Source organism: Nomascus leucogenys, chromosome 12 (genome assembly GCF_006542625.1).
Source record: "Nomascus leucogenys isolate Asia chromosome 12, Asia_NLE_v1, whole genome shotgun sequence".
Taxonomy (NCBI): domain Eukaryota; kingdom Metazoa; phylum Chordata; class Mammalia; order Primates; family Hylobatidae; genus Nomascus; species Nomascus leucogenys.
This window is the reverse complement of record NC_044392.1, coordinates 27,732,124-27,745,593: the sequence shown is the minus strand read 5'-3', so window position 1 is coordinate 27,745,593 and position 13,470 is coordinate 27,732,124. Positions and strand designations below refer to the sequence as shown.

At 41.8% G+C, this 13,470-nt stretch overlaps 1 pseudogene; it reads right to left on the bottom strand.

Annotated features, from left to right (window-relative positions):
* LOC100580224 overlaps window positions 1-13,470 on the bottom strand; it is a 70,537-nt pseudogene that overhangs the window by 4,110 nt on the left and 52,957 nt on the right.

Sequence of the window (13,470 nt, the reverse complement as noted above, 5' to 3'; positions counted from 1 at the left end):
TATAAAATATCAGTACATGGCATGTAGTAAGTACTGAATTTTTTTCAAATTCATTTTGTGCATATGTTATTATAGTCTTTTGTTTCTTAATCAGTCAGATAAGAATGGCAAGTCATCAAATACATTTTTGCTCTTTGCATGAACCCTAAAAAAAGATTAATGCAACTTTTCAGATCATACACAAATCAGTTAAAATAATGCCTTATGTTTTCAATATATATTCTAATATGCCTATACTGTATTTTCTGATATGCCTGTACTATATTATTTGTTCCTCTGATTTTTTTTTTTTTTTTGAGATGGAGTCTTTCTCTGTCACCAGGCTGGAGTGCAGTGGCACAATCTCAGCTAACTGCAACCTCCGCCTCCCGGGTTCAAGAGATTCCCCTGCCTCGGCCAGGCTCATGCCTGTAATCCCAGCATTTTGGGAGACCGAGGTGGGCAGTTCACAAGGTCAGGAGATCGAGACCATCCTGGCTAACACGGTGAAACCCCACCTCTACTAAAAATACAAAAAATTAGCTGGGCGTGGTGGCGGGTGCCTGTAGTCCCAGCTACTCGGGAGGCTGAGGCAGGAGAATGGCATGAACCTGGGAGGTGGAGCTTGCAGTGAGCCGAGATTGCGCCACTGCACTCCAGCCTGGGTGACAGAGAGAGACTCTGTCTCAAAAAAAAAAAAAAAAAAAAAAAAAGAGATTCTGTTGCCTCAGCCTCCTGAGTAGCTGGGACTACAGGTGCACGTCACCATGCCCAGCTAATTTTTTATATTTTAGTAGAGATGGGGTTTCACCATGTTGGCCAGGATGGTCTCAATCTCCTGATCTCATGATCCTCCCACCTCGGCCTCCCAAAGCACTGTGATCACAAGTACGAGCCACCGTGCCTGGCCTCCTGTGATTTTTTTTTTTTTTTTAGAATAACTTAATGCTTTTTAGGTTATGCTGTATGACTTTTTAACCTATTACATGCTTTAAAATTGTTCTAGAATGTGTAAATGTCAGCCTAACACACTGTTTGTCATATTAAGGCTAGAAATGACCTTAGATACTCATTTATTTCAACAGTCGAAGCTGAGAGTAAGAAAGACTGGATAGATCACTTACCTACCCAACTACTTCTTTATAGATAAACACCATGTAATTGAGGAGGGGGTTAGGGAGCAAAGAGGGCTGGGAAAAGAGGTGAAAAGATGAATGAGGTATGTATCCCTGCCTTAGAGAAATTGAATAACCTAGTAGGAACAATACAATAAGATATTCATGTAAACTAGAATATAAAGTACCTTAGTGATTAGTGCATAGAAAGTACAAAGTCAGGCCAGGTGCGTTGGCTCATGCCAGTAATCCCAGCACTTTGGGAGGCTGAGGCGGGTGGATCACTTGAGGTCAGGAGTTCGAGACCAGCCTGGCCAACATGGTGAAACCCTGTCTCTACTAAAAATACACAAATTAGCGAGGCATTGTGGCTGGCGCCTATAATCCCAGCTACTCAGGAGGCTGAGGCAGGAGAATCGCCTGAACCCAGGAGGCAGAGGTTGCAGTGAGCCAAGATTGTGCCATTGCACTCCAGCCTGGGCAATAGGAGTGAAACTCCATCTCAAAAAAAGAAAGAAAGTAAGTACAAGGTCCTCTGAGAGTTAAAATCATTCTAATGTCATGGAACCTACCTTCTGACAGGTGGCAATTCTGTGGTATCAGATGCGTACCTGGGGCATAGAAATCCAATCAGCTCTCAACTTGGGACACCAGGGGGATGAAGGAGGATAAGGAAGGAGAAATTGAAAGGTATGAGAGTAGAGTCTGGATTAACTAAAAAACCTGGTTTAAAGTACAGCTGGGACCTGAGACCTCTCCAGTCTAAATAATTTATGTAAGGGGAGGAAATGACATCCTCAAACACACACACACACAATAGGGAGTACTGGAGCTGAGCCACTTGGGTTTTCTGAACTGCTTTAGGTAACGTAAGAGTGGGAAGTTAATTGTCTTCTCCATCCTTACTATCCTCTCTTACTCTTATACAAAGATTCTCCATGACCTCCTACTTCCTCCCCAGTCCACAATATTGTACCCCTCCTATTAAAATTTCATTAAAAATAAAACACTAAAAAATAAGAAGCACAGGAAGATGTCCCATGCAATACACTATAGAAATATGAGGAAACCGATGGTGTCTGACCTACCCTACACCTTTAGAGTCAAGTCCAAAATCAGACCCAAATCATCATCTGCAAATTAAGCCTAAGAGGTTGCTGTAGGTTCAGGGTGATAATCACATGGCAAACATAGCCCAATTTAGTTCTGAGATTTCAAGAGCTAGGTTCCTGTAGACTTGAGATTCTGAAAGAGCTAAGTAAAATGATGTTTCTGAGTCTTACATGAAATTGCTTCTAAATTGGCCTGCCTTCCATAAAGGCCTCCAGCCCAACATTGAGCTGTCTGAACTTCAGCTGACCCTCAGAGACTTATCTGAAGCCAATGATAAACAGAACGCCTTTACAAAGGAGACGTCAAACAACTTTCAGCAAAGTGGTCCTTTCTAGGCAGTTGGGTTAAGAGAAAGCAGCTCCACTTTTCCAGTGGCAAAACTCACTGGAATATTGTTGTTTTCACTATTAGTTTGCTAGGGCTATCCCACCAAATGCCACAGTCTGGGTGGCTTTTTGTTTTTTAAACGTAATCCCACATGGCAGCATGTTAAGTTATTATTGGTGTAAAATGGATAAGTATAAGACTTTTGTTTTGTTTTTGAGATGGAGTCTCGCTCTGTTGCCCAGGCTGGAGTGCAGCGGCATGATCTTGGCTCACTGCAACCTCAACCTCTGCCTCCCCGGTTCAAGCAATTCTCCTACCTCAGCCCCCTGAGTAGCTGGGATTATAGGCATGAACTACCATGCCTGCCCGGGATAAGTATAAGATGTTTTATGTAAGCCTCAGGGTAACCATAAAGCAAAAGCCCATAATAGATATGCAGGCCAGGCACAGTGGCTCATGCCTGTAATCCCAGCACTTTGGGAGGCCGAGGCTGGCGGATCATGAGGTCAGGAGTTCAAGACCAGCCTGGACAACATAGTGAAACCCTGTCTCTACTGCAAATACAAAAATTAGCCAGGCATGGTGGTGCACGCCTGTAGTCCCAGCTACTCGGGAGGCTGAGGCTGGAGAATCGCTTGAATCTGGGAGGTGGAGGTTGTGGTGAGCCAAGATCATGCCACTGCACTCCAGCCTGGGCAACAGAACGAGACTTAGTCTAAAAACAAACATATATATATATGCATGCAAAGGATAAGAAAAAATTTCAATCATACCATTATAGAAAATCATCAAACCATAAAGGAAGAAAACGACAGAGGAAGAAAGGAACAAGAAACTACAAATCAACCAGAATAACAAAACAATAATTAAAAAAAAAAAAACAGAAAACAATTTTTCAAATGGCACTTATAAGTCCTTACCTATATGTAATTACTTTGAATGTAAATGGATTAAATTATCTAATCAAAAGGCATAGAGTGGCTGAATAGATTAAAAACAAAAACAAAAACAAGACCCTCAGAGGCCAGGTGTGTAATCCCAGCACTTTGGGAGGCCAAGGCATGCAGATCACCTGAGGTCAGGAGTTTGAGACCAGCCTGGTAAACTTGGCAAAACCTTGTCTGTACTAAAAATACAAAAATTAGCTGGGCATGGTGGCAGGCGCTTGTAATCCTAGCTACTTAGGAGGCTGAGACAGGAGAATTGCTTAAACCCAAGAGGCAGAGGTTACAGTGAGCCAAGATCACACCATTGCACTCCAGCCTGGGCAACAAGAGCGAAACTCCATCTCAAAAAAACACAAAAAACTTAGCTAGGCATGGTGGTGGGCGCCTGTAATCCCAGCTACTCAGAAGGCTGAGGCAGGAGAATGACTTGAATCCAGGTGGCAGAGGTTGTAGTGAGCCGAGATCGTGCATTGCACTTCAGCCTGGGTGACAAGAGTGAAACTTCATCTCAAAAAAAAAAAAAAAAAAAAAGACCCTTGGAGCTGGCACAGTGGCTCACCCCTGTAATCCCAGTGACTCAGGAAGCTGAGGTGGGAGGATCGCTTGAGCCCAGGAGTTGGAGGCTGCAGTGAGCTATGACTCTGCTGCCATACTCCAGCCTGGGCAACAGAATGAGACCCTATCTCTAAAAACAAACAAAAAACAAGACCGAAGTATATGCTGCCTACATAAGACTCACTTCACCTTAAAGCAGGGGTCCCCAACGTCTGGGCCATGGACTAGTACCAGTCTGTGCCCTGTTAGGAACCTGGACACACAGCAGGAAATAAGCAGCTAGCAAGAGAGCATCACCGCCTCAGCTCTGCCTCCTTTCAGATCAGTGGCAGCATTAGATTCTCATAGGAGCACGAGCTCTATTGTGAAATGTACATGCAAGAATCTAATGCCTGATGATCTGAGGTGGAACAGTTTCATCCTGAAGCCATCCCCCACCCCTGGCCTGTCCGTGGAAAAATTGTCTTCAAAGAAACTGGTCCCTGGTGCCAAAAAGGTTGGGGATCATTGCCTTAAAGGACTCTTGTAGACTGAAAGTGAAGGGAAAGATGACTGTTTGTTTATATAACTAATTATTGGAAACTCGTGTGGGGCTCTGTCTGTCTAAGCATACAATTCTAGATATACTGAGTTCAATATACTTTGTAACCAAATGATGTCCTCTAGCACAAATGTATATTCAACATCTATCGGGCAATATTAGGTTTATCCGATCATGAATATCAGTTAAGAAAAAGTTGGACATTCATATGTATATCATTCAGGAAACTAGAATTTGAAACGTAATGCTTTAAGCAATATGGAGAAGAAACTTCCTTTTGCTCCATACTTTACTTTGTATGATCTGGACTCGGGGGAGTCTTTAGAGTTTTCTGTTTTTCTAGGAGGTTAGGGACCAAAGATTATCCCTATCACTTGGAAGCCATTCATGAACCATGCAGTAAAATGTCTGTATAGTAGGTTCCTCATTGAAGATGAATATTCAGCTTCATGTTACTCCATGAGTTTATTTTCTTCTTGTTATCCTCTACGTTTGAATAAAGTGTTTGAGTGCTGTAGTCTTTTCTCAGTGCTAATCTTCTATTAATGGGAGAGTTCTGCAACCATACTTGGGCCAGTATAGCACCAGTGATGGGAAATACCTAGAGCTCCACCAGAGGAAAAGCAAATCACTCGGGTTAAGAGTCAAGAGTCCTGCCGGGTGCTGTGGCTCACGCCTGTAATCCCAGCACTTTGGGAGGCCGAGGCGGGTGGATCACGAGGTCAGGAGATCGAGACCATCCTGGCTAACACAGTGAAACCCCGTCTCTACTAAAAATACAAAAAAAATTAGCCCGGCGAGGTGGTGGGCGCCTGTAGTCCCAGCTACTCAGGAGGCTGAGGCAGGAGAATGGCCTGAACCCGGGAGGTGGAGCTTGCAGTGAGCCGAGATCACGCCACTGCACTCCAGCCTGGGCGACAGAGCAAGACCCCATCTCCAAAAAAAAAAAAAAAAAAAAGAAAAAAGAGTCAGAGTCCTTCTCCATCTTGATATTTTTTTTCAGTTGTCAAACTGGGACAGGCAGAAAGATCTAGTTCAAGCCCTTGTTCCACTGCTTACTAGCTGTGTGATCTTGTACAAGTTAACCTTAGAAATGTTCACTTTCCTTTAGTATAAGATTTGTCAAACATATCTAATGTAAAATACAAGGATTGTGAAATTTATTTTATGGAGATTAAAATGAGAAAATATATGTAGAACATCTAGTACAATGCCTGACATCTATTAGGTACTTGATGAATGAGAGTTATTAAAATTATACTAGGTACTGTACATTGCATTAGGCTGATGGTTCTCAATTTTGCTGCGAACTTTTAAAAACTATGGTCCAGGCATGGTGGCTCACACCTGTGATCCAGCCCTTTGGGAAGCTGAGGCAGGTGGATCACTTGAACTCAGGAGTTCAAGATCAGCTTGGGCAACATGGCAAAACCTCGTTTCTACAAAAAATACAAAAATTCGCTAGGTGTGGTGGCACACACCTGTAGTCCCAACTATTTGGTGGGCTGAGGTGGGAGGTTTACTTGAGCCTGGGGAAGTCAAGGCTGCAGTGAGCCGTGTTTGCACCACTGCACTCCAGCCTGGGACAAAAAGTGAGACCCTGTCACAAAAACAAAGCAACAACAACAAAAAACTGTGTATCTCCAGCTCTGACCCTAGAAATTCTGATTTGGAGTGTTGGTGTGGGGCCAGGCATCTTTATGTTTTTTGGATTTTACAGGTGATTTTATCCTGTCTTCTTGGGTGAGAACCACTGACATAGGGCAATGGTCAGCAAACCTTTTTGGTAAATGGCCAGATAGTAAATATTTTAGGCTTTACATGGCATATGGTCTCTGTCACAGCTATTTGACTCTGTTACTGCAGTGTTAGAGCAGCTATAGACAATATGTAAACAAATAAGAATGAGTGTTTCTAATACAACTTTATTTATAAAAACAGACAAAAGGAAGTGGCAGGCCAGATTTGGTCCCCAGACAATTGCTTGCCAACACTTTCTTATGTGGAGGGAGATTTTTTTTATTTGCTATAGCCAGAGAAAGTATATTATTATTATATTCAATGGTGATATTAAAAGCCTTACAGTGTTTGGTGCAATACACAGTTAATTAAATAGACAACGCTCCTGCCCTCCAAGGAATTAGTCATTCAAAACAACAACAACACAGACTTAATATTTACAAGTAATCCTGCATGAGTAATTATCACATAAACAAATGACTATACAAGACTACATATGAAACTGAGTTCAGGAATGGCCAGATTCTCCTAATGCTTCCATTTACAAATATCAGATAAAATAAAAGGAACATAAGGACTCATTCAGGAATCAATGTAAAGAGGAGAATGATGCCCCAGAGTAGCTCCCTTTTTTCAGCAATAGGCTGTAAGGGAGCATCTTTTAAAAAGGGATCCTTTAAATAGTACTTCATGGCTTTCCACATGGCTGAATTTACCTTCTCTCAACACTGATTTCTTCATCAAAATATATTATTGTCAGATTTATCCTCTGAGTTTAGGGGCTATATTATGGTTAAGTTTAATGATATCAGTGCTCATTACCTTTAACCTGGAACAAAGAAAAATATCTTCTGTCTCAATAGGAATAGTAAACTTAAAGGAAAAGTCAGTAAATCAGTTTGTGTGGATGTGTGTGCAAGTGTGTATAGGTATGTTTAAATAAAACTATTGGTAATTTAGTAACCTACTGCCTACAATGGTAGAAAGGACGCAGTAGTAGCTGTTGCATAGGGCAAGTTTCTTATATAGCCCTGAAGGGATGGGCAAGTGTTGTGAACATTAGTAATTGTGGCTGCCCAGCATCTGACTCTCTCCTCCCTCTCTTTGGGAATTCTCCATTTGGGAGTTTTAGTGGATGGCAGGGTCTCTTCTCCCACTATAAGGACTGGAAAGGTCAGATACTTGCCTAAATGCCCTCCCCCAATCTGCCAAACACAAAATACACACCCAACTAGGCTGAAGGAAAGTGATCTAAGCTTGGTCAACTATAGATGCTGTTAGTTGGGACTGTGAATCTGCAGTGAGTTACACAGAATTAGGTAGAATTCATCCCACTAGCAGCGCTGGTACCAAGAGTCTGGTGGGACATCAGAGTCTGATGGCAGCAATCCCTGAGGTGATGGCCAGCATCCACTGGCAGTGGCAATGGTACTCTTATCAGGGCATTTCAAGGCTGACATTAGCTGTGATTCTGGCTATCTAGGTTCTCTCAATTCCTGTTCCTCAAAACTGTGAACTGCCTGGGCGCGGTGGCTCAGGCCTGTAATCCCAACACTTTGGGAGGCTTGAACTCAGGAGTTCAAGACCAGTCTGGGCAGCACGGCTAAACCCCTTCTCCATCAAAAATACAAAAAAAAAAAAGAAAAGCTAGGCATGGTGGCACGTGCCTGTGGTCCCAGCTACTCAGGAGGCTGAGGTGGGAGGATCACGTGAGCCTGGGAGGTAGTGGCTACAGTGAGCCAAGATCATGCTACTACACTCCAACCTGGGTGACAGAGTGAGACCCCATCTCAAAAAAACAAAACAAAACAAAAAAACTTTGAGCTACTCAGTTTGCTCCTAGTAAATTCCTATTCTGCTTACGTTAGCCACTGAGATAGTTTGACCTATAAGAGGAAGAGTGTAGAAATCAAGGGACTGCAGAAATAATCTATTTTTCTATTTCTAATACAGGCACCCTTTACTCAGTTTAAAGGACTTATCCATGCTTTTTCTTTTTCTGTGCCCTGATTTTTATGATTGCAGTTGTCAGAGTCTCAAAACTTCAAGGTACATCTATATCCATTTCACTTAAATTGAAGTGAAGGTATCCTAAATGACATGTTTCCTTCTGTTAACTCAGTTCATTTATTATTCCCAAATAATAAGCCCTCCTTTCAAGCTTTTGATTTGAACTTTTTACCCATCTGTCAAGAATGTTCAGTGTCTACTTTAAAACTAATATTGCACTTATTTCTCAAGGGGAAAGTCTCCATATCAATTTCTCTCTTAGTCAGGATTTATATCCTAGGGGAGAAAAAGAAGAATAAAATAATCTCTTTCTTGGCTAAAAACTATTACAAAAAATAAATGTTTTTTTCTTGAATTCCTAACAAGAATTTTTCTTTTTTCTTGAGATGGAGTCTCTTTCTGTCACCCAGGCTGGAGTGCAGTGGCGTGATCTCAGAAGAATTTTTCTAATCAAGCATTTCATCTGGGGCAATCAAGCAATCAAAGCCTTCCTTGCTAAAATTACATGGAAAAAGAATTATTTTCTACATTTTTGCAAAAATATTTTAACTACCAAAATTGAAATGTTCATTTATGTTTTTTTTTTTCTGCAAAGATACTTAACCTTGTTTCTGCAACATCTAATTGAGTCACAAATGTTCTCAAGTGATGATATAAAAGTCACAGAACAAAATTAATTTGCATTCACTTTATTACAATCACAACAAATATTTGGTAACCTCCTTTGTGCCACATAACACCACAGACACTGTGCTATGTTTTTTTGGTTTTTTGGTTTTTTTTTTCCTGTCACCCAGGCTGGAGTGCAGTGGCACCATCTTGGCTCACTGCAACCTCTGTCTCCCGAGTTCAAATGATTCTCATGCCTCAGCCTCCCAAGTAGCTGGGATTACAGGCGCCTGCCACCACACCTGGTTAATTTTTGTATTTTTAGTAGAGACAGGGTTTCACCATGTTGGCCAGGCTGGTCTTGAACTCCTGACCTTAGGTGATCCGCCCACCTCAACCTCCCAAAGTGCTGGGATTACAGGCATGAGCCACTGCATCCAACCGTGCTATGTTGATATAACAGTAAACAAAACAGACAGGGTCTCTCCCTCAGAGGCTTATAGTTTAGTGTGGAAGACAGAAGACTTATAATTAAATAACCACAAGTATGTTAAGTGTCCTGAAGGCCAAAGTACATGGGATGTTTAGCAGTAAGAATTGACCTAGTCTGATGAACAGAGAAGGTTCCTCAAGAAAGTGATGTTTAAGCTGAAGTGAAAGGATGAGTAGAAATTAGCTAGGCAAATGAGGGATAAAATGTTTCAGGCAGAGGATAGCATGTGCAGTATCTCTGAGGTAGGAAAAAGTGTGGTATATTCAAGGAACTAACAGAAATCCAGTTTGGCTGAAGAAAGTATACAGATTCAGAGGGAGGCTAGCAAACAAAGAAGATGCCACAGAGGCCAGCAGGTAGACCTTGGAAGCCAAAGTAGGAATTTTGAACTTTATTTAATTTACTTTTTCAATATCTTCAAATCATTTGAGCTTTATTTTAAGATAAGTTTGCCAGATAGTATACAGGATGTTAAACTAATTTATATTTTAAATAAACAATAGTATTTTAGTATATGTCCCAAATATTGCATGGAACATAAATTGAAAAAATCATCCATTATTTATATGCAATTTAAATTTAGGCCAAGGGCGGTGGCTCACACCTGTAATCCCAGCACTTTGGGAGGCTGAGGCAGGCAGATCACCTGAGGGCAGGAGTTTGAGACCAGCTTGGCCAACATGGTGAAACCCTATCTTTACTAAAAATATAAAAATTAGCTGGGCGTGGTGGCAGGCACCTGTAATCCCAGCTACTTGGGAGGCTGGGGCAGGAGAATTGCTTCGACCCAGGAGGTGGAGGTTGCCCTGAGCCAAGATGGCACCATTGCACTCTAGCCTGGGCAACAAGAGTGAAACTGTGTCTCAAAAATAAATAAATAAATAAATAAATAAATAAATAAATAATAAAAAACAAACTTAACTGGGCATCCCATATTTTAATTTGCTAAATCTGGCAACCCTACTCCTTATTTATTTATTTAGGAGATACAGGGTCTCACTCTGTCTCACTCCAGGCTGGAGTGCAGTGGCACTATCATAGCTCACTGTAACCTCAAACTCTTGGGCTTAAGTGATCCTCTTGTCTCAACTTCTTTAGTAGCTAGGACTACAGGCAAGCTCCACCTCACTGGGCTATTCTCTATTTTAAGAGCAAAGTCTGAAAGGCTGAAGAGGGACATGGCAAGATTTCCCTGTTGGCCAGGCGCAGTGGCTCATGCCTGTAATCGTAGGACTTTGAGAGGCTGAGGAGGACAGATCTCTTGAGCCCAGGTATTTAAGACCACCATCATAAAAAGAAAGCATCCCCCACATCTAGAAGCTTTATACTCATTATATTGAATCTTTACAATACTGGAAGATGGATATTATTACTGCCGTTTTACAGAATAAGAAACTGAGGTTTGGGATGGTTCAATAACTCACTCCAGATAAAACAGAGTACATAGCAGAACTAGGATTCAAAGCCAGTTCTACTCATTCCAGTGTACTCAGTCTATATTATAACAGTGCTGACTCTCAGATATCTCAAGTAAATTTAGCTAATCTAAAGCTTGAATGGCTTTCTTTTTTTAATGATAGTAATAACCCATTTGACTCAGTTAATGATAAGATACAGGGCTGGTCCTGAGACTGTTTACCTCCAGATCCATTTCTTGCTTTACTTGATCCCCGAATCACAGTAAGGACTGGCCTTCCTGTGTCAGCTGCCTTCCTGGTGTGTTTGGCTAAGAAGGAGGAAAAAGAAGCCAAGTTACTTCTTGCTGATTCTCTTCCTCCTGCTTCAGGTGGAATCCTGGGCAACAGCTATTTCCTTCATGGCCCCAGCCGAGGCTGAGCAGGCTTCCACCAGGTAACCCTAGTTCCTGGGCCCCATAAAACGTTTTCCTCTCTTTGTCCCTTTAAACTAGTGTTGTTGGTGGCTAATCTCTGGATTGCCCCTCCTAACACCTATGTAACTAATTCTGTGCATCAAACTTTGTCTGTTTTAAATATTTAGAGTACCTTCCACAAGCCTGATAAGACCCTGGTATGGACATTGTCTTGGCCAGTGTCATGGATAGGATATTGCTAGTTTGGACTGAAGGACCTCTCTTCTCATTCTGATAATCTCTAATCTTACAGATGAGAGCCTAAAAATACTACTATTATTATTATTTTTAGCTTAAAGCTTTGAATTCTCTCATTGATAATACCACCACACATTTTTACATGCTTCAAATATAATCAAAGAACAGGGCTGGGCATGGTAGCTCATGCCTATAATCCTAGCTCTTTGCAAGGCCGAGGAGGGCGGATTCCTTGAGCTCAGGAGTTCAAGACCAGTCTGAGCAACATGGTGAAACTCCATCTCTACAAAAAGACACAAAAATTAGCCAGGCATGTTGGCGCACGCCTGTAGTACTAGCTACTTATGGGGCTGAGGCAGGAGGATTGCTTGAAATCTGGGAGGTCAAGACCGCAGTTAGCCAAGATGGTGCCACTGCACTCCAGCTTGGGTGATCAAGTGAGACCCTGTTTTGATATATATACATATACGTATATTTATGTATATATATTCAAAGAACAGTCTATTTCACTGGAAGGGTAATTGTACCCACAGCCTCTTTCTAGGGAAATCTTTAACAATGCGATATCCTTGGGTATCAGAATAAGTGGATGTGTTTGTTCCTGTTGACTGGACCAGGTGAGTGCCATTGGCCCAAGAACAGCAAATGATTGACTGGCTGGCTTCCTATGAAAGAACTTGGAGTGAGAGCTTTGTCATCAGGTCCTTAGCAACAATCTATCTGGTGTTTGATCTATAGATTTAGGGGGTCAATTAGTTGGTATTGGGAGCAAGGGCAGAAAGTCACCCTGAGAGAAACAGAATCGTAGAGAAAAGATACGATGTCAATAGCTGAGCACTTAGGAAATGTTGGCAAGTTCTTGCAGCAGAGGGGATGCTTTATTTGTGCTGAATCCTGAAGAAGTTTTTAGTTCAGAAACCACAGTATTGACTCTGTCTAGTTCAGCTGTATTCAGATTCATATTATTCCTGTGTGATCCAGTGATCTTGCCATTTCCTATTTTCCTGGTTGGCTGAGATTTGTGGCTAAGATTCGTCTTTATTTTCTTTTTAAAATTTCCCTGAATATCTTTTTAGTAAACCGTCTACTACTTGATATAATCTGAGTGTGCTTATGTTTCCTGCAACTGATATAAAAACCTAAAACAGTTTTTAAGGCATCTTTAGATTTTTTCCATCCTTTTTTTTCTTTTTACTTTGTTTTTTTTTTTTTTTTTGAGATGGAGTCTTGCTCGGTCACCCAGGCTGGAGTGTAGTGGCGTGATCTCAGCTCACTGCAACCTCCACCTCCTGGGTTCCAGAGATTCTCCTGCCTCAGCTTCCTGAGTAGCTTTGATTACAGGTGAATGCCGCCACGCCCTGCTAATTTTTGCATTTTTAGTATAGATGGGGTTTCACCATGTTGGTCGGGCTGGTCTTGAACTCCTGACCTCGTGATCCACCTGCCTCGGCCTCCCACAGTGCTGGGATTAAAGGCGTGAGCCACTGCACCCAGCCACGACTGACTAACTTTTAGTAGAGATGGGGTTTCATCATGTTGGCCAGGCTGGTCTTGAACTCCTGACCTCAAGTGATATGCCCACCACAGCCTCCCAAAGTGTTAGGATCACTGGCGTGAGCCACAATGCCCAGCTATCAGCTAATCTTAATTGAGTGCTGAGGTTGTGTCAGGCATTGTTCTAAATGTACTAACTCATTTAAATTCTTACAACAGCTTTATAAATTGGTATTATTATTATTATCACCATTTTACAAATGAGGAAATGTAGGAAAGAGAAAGGTTAAGTTATCGCCCAGCAGTCACTCATCAAAACTGTGGTAGAGCTGGAAACTGAGCTTGGCAATCTGCTGCAGGATCTGGACTGTGAAGTCGTCCTGCTAAAGAGTAGGAGGAAAAATTACCCAATATTGTTGAATATGCAAAAACATATTTTCCAGTATACTCAGTGGAGATTTTGGAATCAATCCAAGAGA